We start from the raw sequence: 15,433 nt of genomic DNA, 5'->3' as shown, positions 1-15,433 counted from the left end.
CTTCAGTCTAGAAGTTGTTCTTAACAATACATATTTTTAGTACATAGAAATAACTGATTTTTAATTACAAAGCACTAATCATCTCTAAAGGAACCCTTATTTTCTCAATCATTATGTAAGTACTTCAGTTTTTTCAGAAACTGATCTTGAAGCAGCAATGATAGTTTCACTAATATCCTTGACTAGAAATTAAGCCTTTTAAGTTGCACAGAGGCTGATATCAAGGTTGCTTTAGGATTTTTCAAAAGAAAGAGATGCAGCTCCTGATGTAAGGCAATAGGAGTTTAGATCTTGGGTGATTTGGAGAATGCCACTTTGTATGTGAAGTACTAAAGAGGAGAAACAAAGCAAACTTTTCCTTCCCAGCTCATGAAGAAATTAAAGGCTTGAAGGTTCGTCTTAATGAATGGTAGTATTATACCAGCCTGTTTTCTGTATTTGAAAATACCTTCTTGAAAGATATGAGCGTAAGACATTGCAGAACAGTTCTCAGGCCTAACCACTCACACCTCTTATTCCGGTAGGGATCAGGATCATAGGCAGACAGGACTGGCTTATTTTCAGAAATTGGGTGATGTTTATCCTGAAGTAACTTTAAGCATAATGACAGGAAACAATGATAAAGATAACATCTCCTGTAGGTAGTCTTTTTAAATATGTGACTCCTAGCCCTATGCTATTTAAAGCCTACCCAAATGCAACCTGACAGTAGATTAGAAGACACTGAAATCCCTAGGCTAACAGTGTTCTTGATGAAGCTGCAATTCTAACGGATAAGACTAAGGCTAGAAGAAAAGATGTTTCTATATGCTAGATTCATGACTTGCACCTCAGAGTTTAACACTATCTTAAATTTAAGATAGTCTAGTGTCTAAAAGCTGGATGCTACAACACTGTAGGAGAGAGTTAATGATGAAGGATAATGTGCACAAAGCCAGAGTGCTAAGATAGGAAATTAGTCATTAGAGACAGGACAGTGACATGTTCAGAAATGTCCTCCTCTGTGTAGATGTGGCTAATGAATCAGATTTCCTATCATACTTAAGATGTAACTGGGACTACCCACTTCATGCAAACAACTTGCTGTAATGCCTACCCTGCACTGGTAGGTTTTCACATTACTTTCAATTTGAAAGGAATAAGCTTTGCTTTCACACCTAGAAAAGCATCCTAATAACACTGAGTGAACACACTATTGCTGCTCTTCAGTTTGGTCTGTTGCAGACATCTAAATACCTGTTTGCTTCATGAAAAAGTAGAAGAAGCAGTTTTTACAGCTGAGGGCTATAGAGCTGTGCTCTACAGAATCACAGAATGGGTTGAGGTGGAAAGGGCCCATGGACTTATGGGTGTCAAGTTAGCCCAAAAGATCTTTAACCCGATCCTCCTTGACCAAAGTAGAGTCTTCCTTTCCCCAGACTTTCATCTCCAGGCTCTGATATTCCTGAGGGCTGCCCTTGGCAGTGAAGACTGAAGCAAAGAAGGCATTTGGTAATTCTGTCTTCTCTCTACCCTTTGTCACCAGGGCCCCTGCCCGACTCAGCAGCGGGCCCACATTTTCCCCAGTCCTCCTCTTGCTACCAATGTATTTGAAGAATCCCTTCTTGTTGTCCTTAATATGCCTTGCTAGATTTAATTCCAAATTGTCCTCTCACATCCGTACGTACTCTGACAACATTATTATAATCCTTGCAAATGGCTTGTCCCCTCTTCCACATTCTGTGTACTTTCTTCTGTCTGAGTGTGGCCAAGAGCTCCTTGCTCATTCATGCAGGTCTCCTGCTTCCTGCCTCCTTTGCTGGACTTCTTTCTCCTTGGGAGGAACCGCTCTTAAGCTTGGAGGAAGTGATGCTTGAATACTAACCAGCTCTCCTGGACCCTCCTTCCTTCTAGGGCCCTAACCCATGGGGTTCCTCCAAGTAGGTCCCTGAGGAGGCCAAAGTCTGCTCTCCTGAAGTCCAGGGTTGCAGTCCTCCTTATTTGCTTGCTTCCTCCACACAGGATCCTGAATTCGACCATCTCACAGTCACTGCAGCCAAGACTGCCCCCAACCTTCACATCTCAACTAGTCCTTCTTTGTGTGTTAGTACAAGGTCCAGTAGGACACCCCTCCTTGTTGGATCCTCCACCATCTTTGTCTCTGCAGGAGCCTTCTGGACTGTTTGTGTCTAGTTGTGTGGTCCTTCCAGCAGACAGCAGGGTGGTTGAAGTCCCCCATGAAAACTAGGGCCTGTGATCATGAGSCTATTTCCAGCTGTTTCTRGGAGGTCTCATGAACTTCCTGATCAGGTGGCCTGTAGTAGACACCCACAGCAGTGTCCCCCATGTTAGCCTGCCCTGTAATCTTTACCCATAAGCTCTTGGCTCACTCTTCATCCACCCCTAGGCAGAGYTTGATGCATTCTGGTTGCTCTCTCACATAAAGACCACTCCACCACCTCGCCTTCCTGGCCTGTCTTTCCTAAAAAGCACATAGCCACCCATGACAACATTCCAGTCATGCGAGCTATTCCACCATGTCTCCGCAACTGCAATGAGATCATGRCCCTGCRACCGCACACAGATCTCCAATTCCTCTTGTTTATTCCCCATGCTGCATGCATTGATGTACAGGCATTTCAGAGATGTAGTCGTGCATGCAGGTTTCCCAGGGCGGGGAGGGGTACAAGAGGATCTCACATAGCCATGTCTCATGTGCGCATCTCAGGCACGTGCTGGAAGCCTCCTGTTTTGATCTATGTTTTGTTGATTACCCTGTCTTTATAACTCTCCCCTTCCCCCATCCYTCCTAGATTTAAGCCCTCTTTACCAGGCTGGCCAACCTGTTGGCAGACACATGTGCCTTGCTTAGTGAGGTGGATCCCGTCTCTCCCCATCAGTTGCTGATCTTCAGATCCCTGTCCCATGATCATAGAAACCAAAACCCCGTTGCCAAACCCAGCAGTGCAGCCAGTTGTTGACTTGGAAAATCCATATACTCCTTCTCCTATCCTTCCCCCTCATTGGCAGGACTGCTACAAGGCAACCACAAGTCAAGAATGGTGGTGGTTTGACTTCARGATGTAGTGGCAACAAATTTAAAATTCGTATGGCCTAGAAGGTATTCTGGAAGCAATTAGATCTGTCTTACAGGATTGAAAAAAAGCTGCATCATAATGTAATCAAGCAAAGCAACATTCATTCATCTCTCATCCTGTCATTTTACTCTGCTCAAAAAAGGCTTTATCATGCTGTAGAACCAGTGCTATTGATGTGATGTGTATGGAACCAGCAATGATGTGATGGGCTTGCTGAGCAGACAAATGGTGCCAGCTTTAACTGGTAACAGTAGAAATCCACATCTCACCAACAGCAAAGTTGCCTTCTTCCGGAGATTTGCTTTGGTAGATTTCTCAGATCAGCATCCCTGACAAGCTGACATCCTCCCGTGGTGGAATGAAGAGCTCCTTTAATGCCTTTTTATCTGTTTACACCGATTTCCAGTGCAACTGCAGAAGTCCTGTGAGGATGGGTCTGTCTCATCCTCTTAGCTATGTATGAACAGTCTCTGTTTTGACAGGCTTGCTGTGTGTGTCTTCACAGTTCCCAGTAAGGCTCCCAGGTCTCCTGCCAAAGACACAACRACAAGTACGTCATTCTGACTTGGCTGAGCTATGACTGATGGGCTGGATGAGTAATGTGGAAAAGGGCTGCTCTTCACATATGTTGATTTCTGTCCTAAAAATGAATGTATACTTAATAAGGATGTTTCCATATTAGCATCCTRTTTTAGCCCAGTGCCTGAAAAAATTTCTGCAGCAGTAACTCTGAATTATCTGATATATTTTGAACTGAAGAGTTCATCTGATAATAATGATAGCATATTACATCCCATCATGTTACTTTAATCTTCGTTCATTTCTTAAGAGCCTTATGTAGGTTTACCTGTTCATCCTACATTAAGCATAGGACTTAACTCATTCTCATAGGATAGTATKTTAGGCTTTGTGGTTTGGCCTTTGTTTTCCTGCTTATTTTTAAAATTCTATTTCAGGCATTATCATCCACTCAGACAAATGATCTCCAAGCACTTTGAAGAATCTGCTTCATTCTGTACAATAATGTTGCAAAATTTGTCCTCAGGTAGAATCTGAGTTGCACTTCCTAATCTGGTTGCTTAGTTTAGTTCTAAGTCATGACCCTCCCACTGATAAAAGAATCTATATGTTCTGTCTTAATTTAGGTGTTGTCTCTGGCATGAGTATGTGGTATGGACTTTCTCTAAAGCGGTTCTCAGTGATTTTTTTGTAATTCTCAACTATTTAGTTGCAAAGATTTTGCTGCTGGTTGGCAAATGTACTTTTTTACTTCCCATACWTTTACTGCAGCTCACCCAGCATCATTATTTTTTGAAATATGCTAGTACTCCCAAGCCTGTAATGTTCCTGTGCGAGTAATTGTGACTATGAAAYTTTACATACTGGACTTGATTATTAAACATCCTACTGGATGAGAGCTGTTCTCCGTACTGCAATGAATTTAGCTAGCTCTTCTTGTTTCCACTCCCTTGAAGGAGGTTCCCTCTCTATAGTAGCTGTCATTGATATGAAGGAGGAAAAATTTATCTAATGTGCTCCAGTGGGAGTGTGGTACAGTTTCTCTGGAGTGACCCAACCCCAGCAAGCTGTGTCTAGGTTTTAAATATTCTTAAAACATTATTAGTTGTTTATTGACATTGTGTTAGTCTCACTCAAGAGCTGGTAATGATTCATGTTGTTTGCATTTTATATGTTCATATGGTTAGTTCTTGTTTACAAAAAATGTTCTTCTATAGTGRCAGAATGTGTTTGATTAGAAAAGGTTCCTAGAGTGGGAGCTATTGCAGTGGTAAAAATATCATTTTGTTGTGGATCTTTTGTATGTTTTCAATGAACAAACTCTTTATGGCATGTTTTACTTTAGCCTGACATGTATTAAATGTACGTTCTTAGGCAAGCTGATAACATGACATTTCTCACAGAGGGCTGCAGCAGCTCTCTCTGTACCTTAGCAATGTCCAGCTCCCTAGCACACAGCCTGAGTATCCAAAGGGCAAGAGACTTGCGTGGACTAGGGAACAGCTGGCACCCAGCAGGGAGAAAAGCCAATCTCTTTTTGACAAGTAGCCACAAAAGTTTTCTTGGACTACAGTGAAGCATTGCGGTACGCACTTGAGCCTTGAGGGTCAACAAGGAGTTGGTCAGGTGGATAAGTTGGTTTGTCATCACCCTTAGGAAGAAGTGCATCTGTGTTGCCCAAACAGGTCTGCTTACAGCTAGTTACAGAATAAGCCAGACTGAAATTTCTTATGCCAAGGAGGGGCTCACTCTTTTGTGGCAAAGGTGAAGATGTACAAGGGGAAAGTCTATCATTACAGAAGAAGGAAGTAAGAGTTTAATGGACTAGTTGATTCAATTGCAGAATAGTGATTAAAAAAAAATCTGAAGATAAATATGTGCTCTATGGAAAGCCTGTTACGTAATTAGCTGGAGGTTAGCTGGAGACTGCAACCCCTTTTCTGGGACCAATATAGCCTTAGATACATCAGAATAGTCCCTGCTTTCTCTTTATGAAATGCATCCTTACTTCTACAAGAATGTATTTCAGGTTACAGAACCCCATGAATATAGGGTTGGAAAAGAAGAAGAAAAAATCCTCAAAGGTTGTCTAGACTAATTAGCACAACTTATAATACAGGACTGCACAAACATCTATGTAGTGTCCTATCCGTAACTGATTTTTCAATAACACAGCTGGCCTTAAGTAATCCATCTCAATGGCTATTATCCTTTCAGACATAGCTCATCAAGTTCTTTCCTGCAAATGAAGCTGACATCTTTTTGCTCTGTGCCAAGGATATAGAAAAAGTTGCTTACTGTTCCTTTAACAGTCTCTTCTATTGGAAGACTGCTACCATGATTTCTATCATTTCCCTACTTCCTGAATTGATCTTCCTTTCTCTAAAATAAAGTACATTCTTCAGTCTTGCCCTGTATTATGGCTTTGTGAACCTCATTTTGTTCTTACTTCTCCCCTGTGGATATTTCTGATTTTGTCTATGCCTTTGTTTAACTGTGGTATTAAAAATTTCCGCAGAAGGAGAATAAATACTACTATCTTTAATCCCTGGACTCTTTGACTGAATTTCTGCTTAGTTGTACTATAAGAAATAGCTCTTTGGTCTTCTAACAGAGACATGCTTGGTATCACAAAGTGACACATCTGTGTGTTTTGGCATACAATGTTCACACTCTCTTTTACTGTAGAGCTGGTGGGGAATGTGACCTCTGGTAATGCAATTAGGGCTTCATAAATCTCAAAGTTAAGACACTGAAAAAAAAAACAAGTTTAGTGTTTATCTTTCACAGAGAGAGTTAGAAGTAGGAATTGGAAAAGTTTAGCCCAGTCAGCTTGACTGTTATTCTAAGAAAAACACTTGAATGAATAATTTGTAAGTATCTGTAAGGTTGCCAGGAGATGAATATTAGTCAGTGTGGATTTGCCAAAAACGTATCTTGCAGACTGGTTTAATTTTCTACTGTGAGAAGGTATAGGTCTTGTGGGCAGAGAAGAAACTGCAAAAGTTCTGACTTCAGAAAGATTTTTGACATGCYTTTTGACATTGCCTTGGTGACATTCTGATAAGTAATCTCAGGAAACAATATAGATGAACCTACTAGTGGGTAAATGCAAAAGAGATTAGAGAATGGTACTCAGAAGATATTCAATGATGATTAATAAATTAGGAAAATGTGTCAGTTTGGTTACTGCAGACTTTCCTGTATTCAGTGCTGTACAGTAATATCATTATGGACCTGGATGATGGAATGGAGGGTTGATCTAATAAGCTTGCAAATATTGCAAGTCTAGGGAGGATTGCAAATGCTATGGAAGAAGAGAATAAAAYTTGAAATGCTCTGACAAAAATGATAGGAACGAACACTGCGGTCAGGCAGAAAGCCCATATGAAGAACAACTGGCTACTACATCTAATCTAGAAAAGGCTCTGGGAATTACTGTGCATTGCAATCTAAACAAGTAGAGCTTGTGGCCACTTTTTTTTTTTTTTCCTCCTCCTAAAAAATTGTTGGCAGCATAAATGAGAAGCTAACTTGCAAGACCTGTGAAATCATTGTTCCATATACTTACCAATATTAAAGTCTTACCTGAAATACTTACTATTGTTTTGGGCACTGCATTTCAAAAATATGCAAGCAAATGGGAGAAAGTTACTGAGGGGGTAACRGGAATGACAGAGGGTAGAGATATGACTTACAAGGAATGAATGAACTTCTAGGAAAACCATTCTAATAGCAAGAACAGCGAAACACTGGAACTTTCAGTTTGGGAAATTTATGGAGTCTGTCATGGTAGATCTTAGTTCGTAAGCATCTATTTGAAGGAAAATAAGTGCCKGCCTTTAGTATGTCAAGGACCTGCAAGATCCTGCGTTGTGCCTTGAAAATATTTAAGCAGGAGGGTTTGCAGTCATACTAACCAGAACACAGCAGAGTCCTTGTCTCTACTTAACTGTCTTGAAAAGCCTCTTGTTGGCAAGCAATACTTCTAACCTGCTGTTCAAAGTTTTCTGATATTCTGTTTGTTACATTCCACAGGTGAGAGTCAGTGAGGAAGAGATTGTGGAGGAATTTTGAAGACATGTTTATAGCTTGGTGCTATTCCAGTGTTCACATTGTTCCTAAAATAGATGTAGTTATGGGAGCTCAAGGTGCCTAAAGAGGCTGAGTTCACACTGCAGAAATAGCCCTTCTAAAGTTAATTCTCCATTATAGCGATTTGTGCAACTCAGTTTTTCAAATACTGTCAAGGAGCAGGATTAAGAACAAGTTACAACACTGAATCCAGCTGATGTCGCCTCTTTAAGAGGGATAACTAAGACTCAATGCCAACTGCTGGTGATTGCTGAGCAATGAAGATAAATTGGGAAAAGAAATAGCTATCTGAAAAGCTGTAAATCAATTATAGTGACATAAAATCACTAATGGAAACAGGCTGATCTAAGACAATTTCTGAATCTGAACAGTTTAGAGAAAATCAGAAAGTGATAATATGCTGCACTTAAGGGATATAACTTGACTTTATGAACTGTTCAGTTAAGAATAGCAACTTTCCTAATTATGGYAAAGTTTGCCATAATTAGGCAAAGTTTGCAATAATTTTAGGCAAAAAGGCAGCAGGGTATGTCTGTGCAAGAGCCGCAGAAAATGGATAAAGCAAAATTATAAGGCTTTTTTGTTGTTGTTTTTGTAGGTTTTTTTAAGCCACCAGTTTTGAGAGTGACTATATGGTGCATTATAGTACCTGATAAAGGAGTTGTTATTCAGGAGAAAACAGCATGGTGTCTCAGGTGTTGGTATCACAATGAGAAAACTGATGTTTTCTATTGATACCTCTTGTAGTGGAAACGTATATGTAGATCAATAACTTTGCTAGTGAGAGGAAAAGTCTTAGGGGAAAATTTTCAAGAGTGCAGTTGATTTAAACAGTTTTTAAAATGTATTTATGTAGATGCTTACAACTTTTCAAAAATCTGGTCCTAGCAGCTAAAGTCTCAATGACTTTCTAGGATATTAAAATGTYGTTTTTCCTGCTAGTTTTGTGTACCCGTATTTCTTCAAGTGTGCATGCTAATGTTTCCCAAGCTTCTGCTACTACTCTATGGCTCCATGCTTAGGGCCATGACTCTCATGGCATTTGCAAAATAGGTTTTTCMTCCTATGTTGCCGGTGTAGCCTGACAAACATCTATTAGACTTGAATCTGTAAAAAAATATAGAAACTGAAATTTGTCTGATGTTCACAAGACAAAAATGCACTGTTTAACACACGTGTATTTTCTCTTGATATATATGGGACTTGCTGTGCATGAGCTGCACAGATGGCATGTGCATGCATAGTCATTCTGATGTGTGCTTGAATCCATTGGCATGTGAAGGCCATCTGCACAGTAGCTTAGATGCRTTAGACTTTGATCAACTGGATGTGATCTGTTGTTTTGCATAGCTGGCCATTTGCCCTGCGTTTGTCCTGCAGTCAAGTCAAAGCTATTGCTCTAGTCAGTGTGCTGGATATCTGCATGTCCTGTGCATTGGGCCATGGTCTTCATATTTGATGTGGACAAAATCTGTGATTAGAGAATAACAATTTGTRTTCATGTTTAGGAGTCCCAGATGCATCTATAACACTATGTGCTTCAGACAGATGCAATCTTCCTGTGCTCATGCTTTGAGCTAACCAAAGGCAGTATCATATCATTACAGTACTAGTATGGCACTAAATTGGCTTAACTTAGCTGAAAAGCAGGATATATAAAAAAGGACAAGAACAGGCCTGGAAGAAACTTTAGGAGGTCATCAAGTTCTTTCTTCACCCTAGATTTAATTATTTCTAAGCTTTTGACCTTTTCTCTAAACTGCTCTTACAATAATAATAATGAAGGTTCTATAACTACTTCAGGCAAATCTATTCCAGTACTCACCATTCTTGGTGAGCTTTTAAAATGTTTAATCTAAATCTTTCTTGCTTCAGTTCAAATTGATTATTTTTTGTCCTATTCAAGAGGGAGATTTTTCCCACTCTCCAGAAGCCTGGAAACCTGCATGTAAAGATTGAAGCCAAGTCTTCCTTAGGTAAAACAATCCAAATCTGAACAGTCCTTTGCTCTGTTTTTTAGACCTCTAAGCATTTTCCTCTCGACTTTCTTTAATCAATCTACACCTTTTTGAGAATGCAGTGCCTGTAACTGGACAAAATATTTCAACTGGTGCCTGGCTGGGCATAACAGAATAGTTTCTTGTATTTCATAGCTGATAGTCTTGCTAGTACCTTCCAATATGATGTGATCTAGCCTCTTCTCCAGAACAGCTACTTAATTGTTCCACTTACTCTTTTTGCAAGTTGGTTTGTAATCACAACATTTAGCTTTTTGTTTTCTTATTGAACTGCAACTTTTTTTGACAGCATATTTCAAGTTTGTCAAGAGCTTCCAAATTCTAGTCTTATTCTCCTGTGTGTATGCAGGTCCTCTGAGTTTGTGTATATGCAGATTTAATAAGCATACTTTTCTAATGAATACATCAAACAGTGCTAGACTTAATATTTTAAGCCTGGGAACCTATCTGAATACCTCTGTCCCTTTTGAGAACTGGTTGTTAACTACATTCTGACTCCAAATACTTTTACATCCATTCTGTAGATTCATTCAGACAATACTTTTCTAGATTTTTGGAGTGCACTATGTGATACCTTCCTCAAAAGGTATTCATGTACCTAGTATGTTGTAGAAGAAAATGTAAAAGTGACTTGATGTGACTTACTCTTGCTATATTAAGTGTTTATCTAGCTATCTTGTCATAGTTTACAGATAAGTTTTCTATGTTCCAGTAATTTTCTGAGAATTGAACTTAAGCTCAGTATTCTTGGACTCCTTGTTGTACCCCTATGAAATGATCTCTTCCAGCTTTTTTGGAATTCCTTCTCTTCATGGAATTCCTTCTCTTCATTCCTTCTCTACCAATTCTAATATTTAAGAAGAGATAAAGAGCACAAGAATATCTGTATTATGTCAGACCAAAAGTCTGTCTAGTCCTGAATGCCCAGGGAAAGACATGAAAATAGGGCAAATGTGTAGCGGTGCTTTCCGAAACATCTTCTCAGGATCCGGTGGCCCATAGGGGGTTTTTTGCCATTCTCTCCATTTCAAGGCAGATTTCTTGCTTCCTTTATCATTGCACTTTCTTTGCTTTTCCTCTTGTTATTCTCACATGTATGGGAACATTCTTTATGATTATTAGCAAGGAGCAGTATCTATCTTACTTTGCCCTGGACTTTCTGATTTGCCTTCCCTACGCTTAGTCATTTGAAGTCATTTCGATTTCATGTGCTTCTTTCTCAAATTTTAAATGGCTGAAGACCTTGCAATTTTTGTTCTTTATCTGCACAAGGATTCTTTTTTTTCTGTGCTCTTGCTGTCTTTAAAGAATTGGATTATCTTGGAAATTGGAACACCCTCTCACCCTCCCCATCCCCCACAATAAGCTTATCCTGTCCACCCAGGTATCTTAGCAAATCTGCTTGTAAAATCTGTGTGCTGTTCCTTCTGTGGCCAACTAAAGACACATCAACAATATCATTTCGTAATCACTTGCATACAAGCTAGTCTCTTACATTTGCAGTTGTTTTTTTTTCTTCCTGTTTATGTGAATCAATTATATAAGAATCTTCCTCTCTCTTTGCTTACTCCCACTAGAGTCAAAAATAATCTACCTCTTCCAAGTTCTGATGAAGAATCTGTATTCTATTGTATTTGTTTCCATGACAGAGATCTAGATATTAAATTATCGCTAGTTAGAGTGCTTTGGAATATTTCACTAACTATTAAGAAAAAAGAAAAAAATGCGTCCCCCTCATGTGCCTGCTTTGGTGCTCTGAAGTAGTCCCTACCTTATCATGAAGGGCTTGCATTTTTTTTCTTTCTCTTTTCCTTCTCCTCACCTCCCCTGTTTTTATTGGTTTGGAATCAGTGCCAATCCAATGTGGCCATATGGTGTTTGGTTGGTTTACAGCCTAAACAGAGTAAGGTTGTTATAACCTCATTTACTGTTTAGACATGAGTAATAATAATTGAAAAGAAAGGCATTTGAACATGTGGATTGCATATGACTGTAGGTAAAGTATTCACCTGGAAAATTTATTTTTGATTTTCCTCTTAGTCCTATTTAAGCCACAGCCCTTGTCCTATTTAAGCTACTTCCTTTATATCAGATATCCTAGTTGTATGTTCTAACTTTCAGGCTGGTGGCAGTCTAAGCTTGAATTCCAGCCCCTTCTACCTGAAATTGCTCCACTCTAGTAAAATAAATGATTGGGCTGCCTCTCTTAGCAGCACCCCTTGCCTCTTACAGTCAATATTCTTTCTAGCCTAGTGAATACTTAAACAGATCTTTTCTGTATCCTTAATTGCCATTTTAGTTGTATATAGCTCATTGTTGACAGTGAATATTGGTTTTATGCTGGTTTSTGTGTATGTTTTGTATAGAGACCTTGGGCATCTAATCAAGGCCTGAGGATTCTTCCACATACTTAAATTCCTGAAAAAAGAAGTATTGCCACCTGTTAATCTGTGGGGTTAGCACTGAATGGCTAAAGTGAAGTTACAATGGAAATCTTAGAGAAGGACTAAGTACCATTTTCTACATCTCCAGTCCAGAGTGTAAGACTATCTTTTCTTTCTGATCTCTGGCAGTGTCAGATTTCCTTTAAGATTTGCAAGTTCATCCTTGAAATTTCAGGTTTGGTCTAAATTTCATTGAATTCAATCAAAAGAAAAATTTAGACCAAAAAAAAGAGCAAAAAAGACTTATTTTTCTTTATTTTATGAACCGAAAGTCTGAGTCGTTGTCTCTTGGCTATACCCACTTTAGTGAGCACTGTGGAGTAACAGATCTGTGATGGAACAAATCACTCGGTGTGAAGACCCTCATGTCCACATTGTGTACATTTTGGAGTAGTTTCCTTCCAGTAGGTCAGGTATTGTAGACTGAAAGTCCATTTAGAGTTTGTGTGGTGCAATCTGCTATGCATTTTCTGGATTTGTTTAATTCAAAAAAAAAAGCCCAGTTTGTACACACTGACTGCTCTGTAGTGTGAACCAAAGAACGGTAAGTGGGATGATCAAGCAATTTACTTCAGAAATGAACTGCAAATCCAACCTAGACTGGTAATATAGTTGCATCCTTTGTCTTTAGAATCAATGATAAAAACGAATTGTTCATTTCCAAGAAGAAGTGGAGCTGTCCATTTCACGTAYGTGTGAAAGAGCTAAAGAGGCTAGYATTGGTGCAAACATATTGGCTTGGCTGGCAATAAAACAAACCTCGACTGCAATAAAACACACTGTGCAATAAAACTTGTGCTGGTAATAAAACCTACCTTGACTGTTTCACCTGTATGGGGAAAACAATTGATATCTGACCCATTCTGAACCTCTCTAAGATCAGATTCCAAGAATCCATAAGGCTTATAATCTCCCTCTAGCTGTTCTGTTACCTATCTGTATCTAAGGTTTGCTGCATCGTATCTTACTGTCAACAAGAGGGATGAAGAATGTTTCTCCCATCAGCCTTGATTAGCTGTTCTGTAGTGCTGAGTTTAGTGAACTTCCTCGGAAATGTGTCTCTGAAAACTCTTGGGCTAAGGAAGGAATTATTTCATCTGCAATATCCTGCCTGAATTCATTTATTAACTTTATGGTGGTGATACTTCCTCTTTTGCCCCAGGTTGTGCATATCTAAACTCCTTTTTTAGGTACCTAATTAAAGTGTGTCAGGTCTGAATCCGTTTCCTGTAGGTACCCCCAATTTTCAGGAGGAGATGAATATACCATCTATACCTGTCTCTGACATTTATTGACATCCTTGACCCTAGTTAGCATGCAGGCTGCTGTATGTCCCATTCTTAAGTTACTCTCCCTATTCACTGTGCACGGAACTGAAGTATGTAATTCAACCCCATGTATAACCCTCAGCTTACATTAGGATGCTGGAGTGCTTGAATATCACAATTTAAATCTGTCTTTTGGATCCGGAATAGAAGGCTTTTGATGACAGCTTGGTGGAATCATTAAGAATTCTACTAGTTCCTAAAGAAACAGAAGAACACCACATCCTTTTGTTGCAGCTCACAGCGCTCTGTAAAGCCAGAGGATCATTTGCTCTAGAAGGTCAGAATCAACAAAGAAGAAATTCTGTAAAAAAATGCAGCCTGTTTTGCCAAGGCAGCTTGACTGTCCTATTGTCTTAAGGGCTGCTGGATGCTGCAAAATCATTTAATTCTTCATTCTGAGTTACTGAAGCTATGAGGGATGAAAAGTTGTCATACTTCCTTCTATTTGTTTTGAAGTTTTATAAACTCAACTGTAGAGCCAACTGTTCATTTCAAAGCCATAGCTTATATACAACACTTTTATAAAGTTCCTTTTCTTGAGTCTTTTGAAGTGTTTGTGCGGGATGACTAATAACATTCTCATTAAATCTGCTTTTCCACTATGTGAATGATTTACTCTGAAGGCTAATATTGTTTGCTTTGTTTGGATGGATGTTATAGCTAAAATTTTTKCACTCTTAGGTGAACTGCATTATATTCAAAAACTGTCAAACATGCTCAAAATGTTAAGCTGCATGCTTAAATTCTGTTGCCATAGGAATTCATGAGCAGCAAGAATATCTTCTAATTTTAACAAAAATTTCCTGGAATCCCACTTTATAGATAGACATAGCAAAGCAGTATTTTGATACTATAAAATASTGACTGAAGGGTCAGGACTACAGGTTGGCCTCATTGCTCTTAAAAAGGGGCAATGACAATGCAAAATTATCTCTGTGAAGGGAGAGAATAAACTTGGCTTTTCCATCTCCTGGGTCTCAGGTCTTTTTCTGAAGGCTCTGCTTTGGTTCCAAGATTCACAGTGATCTAAAAATGTCATGCAGTATTATTTTGTACAGAGATCATGCATGAATGTGCTGCAAATAAAATGCAGCTCTCATCAGCCATTTCTATTCTAGTTTCTGGAAGCAAAACTAAGCCTAGCTCCACCTCATAGGAGAATWCTGAAATAAATGTGCTTGAGCTCATGTATATATGCTTATTTTCAGACAGGGCATTGAAGAAGGAAGATTGTGATATAACTGTATTTTATACAATTTCCAACTGGCTTGGGAAAAAATCCTGTATATCACAAGAGATGACAAAGCATCAGAACATCTGTAATCCAAGGCAGTTTGCCTTTACCTTTAGCCTGGAAAATACCATAGCAACTTGACTGGCCTAAAAGCTTCAGTCTTCAAAATGAAGATGACAAAAACCAGTATGATTTATGGGTGGTTTGAACATCTTGTGTGCCAGATGGTCTTGTTTGCAAGTGAGGATGGTGACTTCTGTCATGAGAAGGTCACTTGTATTTAAAGGTGGCTGGGAGATACTTTATGCATAGTCAGTGGTTCTGCTAAGGGTTTTGCAGTCAGTTATTTTATAAAGTGGGAACTCTTGTTTTTTATAAAGGATACCAAAGGTCAATGTAAATGAAGTAGGACCTTTACATTCTGTAAAAGTGGTACTGATGCTTTTTGAAGATTCAGGAGATCTACTGAATAACTTCTAACAGCTAGTTTTAGCAAGACTTTTTCTGCATTGACAGTAGTCCAATTCACTGTCTCATGGTCTTAAAAATTGCTATGGATGATTTGTTTAATGGCCTGGGTGGTGCTCCAAAGCAGTGTAAACCACAACCCATAAGACTTGCATGTGTGACCCATGTTTTGTTCATTGGGTCAGAAAGTAATTAGAGGGAAGCTCTGAGTCTTGTCACACAGTGAAAGCTATCCTGAACAAGAAGGACT

The sequence above is a fragment of the Rhea americana genome, unplaced genomic scaffold, assembly GCF_003343005.1.
Source record: "Rhea americana isolate MKP2758 unplaced genomic scaffold, rheAme1 scaffold_45, whole genome shotgun sequence".
Classification (NCBI taxonomy): domain Eukaryota; kingdom Metazoa; phylum Chordata; class Aves; order Rheiformes; family Rheidae; genus Rhea; species Rhea americana.
The sequence above is the reverse complement of the archived record's forward strand: the minus strand, read 5'-3'. Positions refer to the sequence as shown.